Source organism: Microtus ochrogaster, chromosome 10 (genome assembly GCF_000317375.1).
Source record: "Microtus ochrogaster isolate Prairie Vole_2 chromosome 10, MicOch1.0, whole genome shotgun sequence".
Classification (NCBI taxonomy): domain Eukaryota; kingdom Metazoa; phylum Chordata; class Mammalia; order Rodentia; family Cricetidae; genus Microtus; species Microtus ochrogaster.
Window position 1 is genome coordinate 40927844 of NC_022016.1, and position 4379 is coordinate 40932222.

The 4379-nt window shown below is 44.4% G+C and overlaps 1 pseudogene; it reads left to right on the forward strand.

Moving 5' to 3' along the window:
• The first annotated feature begins 2938 nt into the window (after positions 1–2938).
• On the forward strand, positions 2939–3670 carry LOC101995744 (annotated as a pseudogene).
• Positions 3671–4379: the final 709 nt, after the last annotated feature.

Here is a 4379-nt window from a genome sequence, read left to right on the forward strand (position 1 = left end):
ATTATTATTACTGAGTTGGGTCTCATATTGAAGCTCATTTAGCAGTCATTCTGTTTCCCAGGCTGGTCTTGAACTCATGGTGATCTTCCCTTAGCATCTAAATTATTGGTATTACAGCAATAAGTCATAAACTTCTGGGCTGGGCCCCACCACCAGGTTCTAATTATCCTCTTTCTTAACCCCAGCTCTTGACAATAGGATTCGGTTTCTGTTATAGGAGTTTTTCCTTTTTCAGAAAGTCATGCAGGGTAGCATTGGGCAGTATGTAGTCCTTTAGGCCTGGCCTCTTTTATCCACCATTCAGGACTCATTCATATTGTGGCATTTCTCGGTTGTTTGTCTTATGTTATTGCCAAATTTGGAGTCATGTAATTATTTTCACCCCTCTAAAAATATGCAAACTGTTTCCTGACATCAAAAGCCCAAAACATAAAGCAAAATAAAATTTAGTTATAATAAGTTAGTAGTAAAATCACATACAGAAGAAATTCTTCAAATAACTTTAAAGCAGGTTAGTCTGAGTACATATTCTTACTGCCATCTACCCTATAGAAGGGAAAAGAAGCCAGAAAATTCAACTCTGTCTCATGGGTCAGAGTTGGGTCATCTAGTAACTCTACATATCAAGTAGATATAGAAAAGCATTTACTTTCTGTTCTCTGTGATGTCAACCAGCAAAGGGTTAGAACAATTGCAGATCCTGCCTCTGCTGTCTACTAGGACCAGCTCTCCTTCTTTCTGCTCCCTTTGGATTGGGCTAGAAAAGCTCTTTTTCCACTGTCACTTAACATAGTGGTGGCAGCAATGCCACCTTCCTGAAGTTGAACAGCAAATCTGGAACCGTTTCTACTCTCTGAGCCAGAGAAGAGAACTCCCAAGTGTATTATCAATGGTTAGTAAGCTGTCCTCTCCAGGTTAACAGTGGAGCATCGCTCCCATCACTTAGGCTTAGAGACTTGCATTTCCTAACAAGGCTTGTGATTCTGAAAGAAAAAGTCATGGAAACCTGAAGTCTTGGAGGTTGCATGATGCTGTGAGAACTGAGGCTCCATTGCAAAAATACATAGGCATGTTATACATCCAGAGATGTCTGAAAGACATTTTAAAATTATGATAGGCCAATTATTTCAAACATCCTACAGGAAGTGGGTAAATTGTGGAATATGTGTTACAGCATATTGGGTAGCTGGTTACACAAGACATTGTTTTCTAGGAAATGGTTCCAAAAAGAATGCATCCGTCGGTGTGTCTCTGGCATTATTCTTTCCCCCTGACTACACAGGCATATCTAGTAACTGGTCTAAACAGGCAACAAGCATCGTGAGTATGAGGAGAGATTGAGGACAGCTTCATAAGCATGATATCATTTGATATTTCCCAAAGACTGTGAACTGTTTCAATCACCACTCCTGGTCCTTTAGTGTCTTTTGTACTCCAACCCTTGCTCCCACCCCATTGTCACTGTTCCTTTTTGAACTTAGGGTACCTGGGTACCCTCAGAAGAGTGGCCAGGAGCATAGGTGGTACCATATAGAAAGACAGGCAGCAATACTGAAGGTCAGAGGGACATATTTACCTGATATTTGGGTGGGAATTTCTTCAGTGAACAGAAATAAAACCTTCGTAAGACATTTTCTGTCACTGCCAGTAGCTTTAGGTGCCTAGGGAGACCGATTCTGTTCAGAAATGCAAGTTGATGGCAAGGAGTCAGGCTGTCAATGCTGTAAAAGCATCTAGGACATTGATGACTTTTGGGTAACATGAAAGAAAACACTTTACCTGCCTGGGCCTGAGAATAGATCATTTGTAAAGCTCATATATAGTTAACATCACACAATTTCTTGCTTGGGTTTGCAGTACAGATGGGAAAACTCTAAAGCAGGGGTCTGGTAAGAGGTCAGCTATTTAGGTTGTAGATTTCTGCCTTGGACTTAAAGGTCTCACCTGTCAGATTTGAAGACTAATAGGTTTTTCCAATTCCCATTAATGAAAGAAAAGGACTGGAAAGCTGAATTAATGAAGATAATAGCCTTCATAGGAATTTTAAAGATACACATATGCATTCTCTGTTGGCCTTTTAAAAGTGTATGCATGCAAGTATGTGTGTGTGTATGTGTGTGTGTGTGTGTGTGTGTGTGTGTGTGTGTGTGTGTGCACATGTGTATAGCTGAGGAGTTAAGAAACTTGGTGTAGGTAGGAGAACCAAGATGCTGTTAGACAGTTGCCTGATAACAGTGATCCTTAATTGGCCACACAGAAGAATTTCTTTGGAGGGCTTTATGCGGTGCTAGGGATTAAACCTAGCATTTTGTACATGCTGCAACAGAATCTTTAAGCTCTATTCACAGAACTCTTCTTACTTTTTCCAGATGGAGGGTCCCCTAAATTGCTCCCTAAATTGTCCAGTCTGGACTAGAACTCGTGATCTTCCTGCCTCAGCCTCTCTTACTGGCTGGGATTACAAACCTGTGTCACCAGACTCACCTAGACTTAAATTTTTTTTTTGTAAATTAAATGTACCTGGTGCAGCTTAGGTCACAGCCAGCTGAAGGGGTGACGGGCTGGTTGCTAAGGAGGACTTTGTAGTGTGGCTATCCACTCCGCAATGACAACGGCAGACAGCGGTTCAAACACAGGAAGGCTGCCGGCGGAGTGGAAGGGACCCCATTACCATGAGTTTCGGGTCTGGTGGACTTTGAGGCCCATGAGAACAGAGCAACACCCTTCATTTGCTGGGTTTCCACTACACCAAAACACAGTCAACTGCGGGACAGAAACTGACTGAAATTGCACCACATGGGGCCACCTCTCTACAGCAGAGAGAGGCAGTTTGACCTGAAGCACCACTTGGAGGGTCAGAGGGAATCAAGCTCCAGGCTGCCACCGCCACCTGTGAGTTGACAGGCGCCATCACTTTGGGCCTCTGCCTCTTAACACCATGGCAGAGGCTGAGTCGGCCTCCACGCCTTACATCGAAGATGATTTCTACTGTCCGACCTGTAGAGAAGTTTTCAAGATACCAGTTCGGGTTGCCGCCTGTCAGCATGTTTTCTGCCGAAAATGCTTCCTAACTGCAATGAAAAAGAGTGGGATCCGTTGCCCCTTGTGCCGTGGAAATGTGACTAAAAGAGAAAGATCACATCCAGAGAGGGTCCTAGACCTCGAGACAATCATGAAAAGTTTTCCTGGTAGTTGCCGATACTGTTCCCAATGTATTGAACTGCGTCGCATGAGAAAACATTACAAAACTTGCAAAAAAAGTAGCAAGATGAGTTTGGAGTTTCTTCAACTCTTTCAAGCTTCCAACTGTCTCATGACTCCGTGGGCAACAGTAAACAGCGAGACAAGCACCTCTGAAAATGCCGAGGCTTTTCTAGAAGACAATACAATCCCATCTCATCAGCCTTCTTTTCATTGTCCTCTGTGCGAAGCAAACATGACCAGACAGCGTTTGCATTGTAACAGCAACCACAGACCTCATATTGTCCCAGCCATTTGCCCAAGTTATCTGTCTCTTCTGTGGGGTGACCCTACTCAACTTGCCAGAAATTTCATTAGTCATCTAAGTGAGAGACATCAATTTGATTATGGAGATCTGATGAATCTGTAACTGGATGAGGAAACTCAGTACCAGATTGCAGTTGAGGAATCTCTGCATGTCAACATCTAGAGACTCTCCTCAGCTCTACAGTCACTCCTAAGGGACAATTTACATGGAGCCATTCTTTCAACAATTTCACCAAGTTAAATAAAAGCAATCAGTCTGACCTGTTTTAATATGTCTTTTATTGAAAATCAAAGGTGCGCTACCTTAAAACTTAGTCCTTTGAACAAGAAGACCAGGGAGTGTGGGTGGAGGGGTGAAGACTATGGAAGTGTGGGAGAGTAGAAAGGAGGTTGGGGACCAGGAAGGGGGAGGAACAGAAGAGGGAATGGGAAGGGTGAGGGGAGGAGGGGTAGAGGAGGATGATGGGAGAGAAGAGGAATATAGGAGGAGGGGAGGGACAGAGAGGTGGGAAAGAAATGGAAAAGGGGAGGAGTATTGGGAAGAGAGATGGGAGGAGAGGGAAGGGTGGGGAGGGAAGAGGTGATTGGAAAAGGAGGAGGGTGAGCCAAGGAGGAGGGAGGGAGATGATTGAGAAAGGGGAGGAGGGATGAGAAAAAATAGGGATGAGAGGAGGAGGGGTAGGGAGGACAGAGGGTAGTGAGTGGGAAAGGGGAGGGGGAAGGATGAGAAAGAATAGAGATGAGAGGAGGGACAGGGAGGAGGGAGGGAAGTGAGTGGGAAATGGGAGGGGGAAGGATGAGAAAGAATAGGGATGAGAGGAGGAGTAACAGGGAGGGGGGAGGGAAGTGAGTGGGAAAGGGGAGGAGGAAGG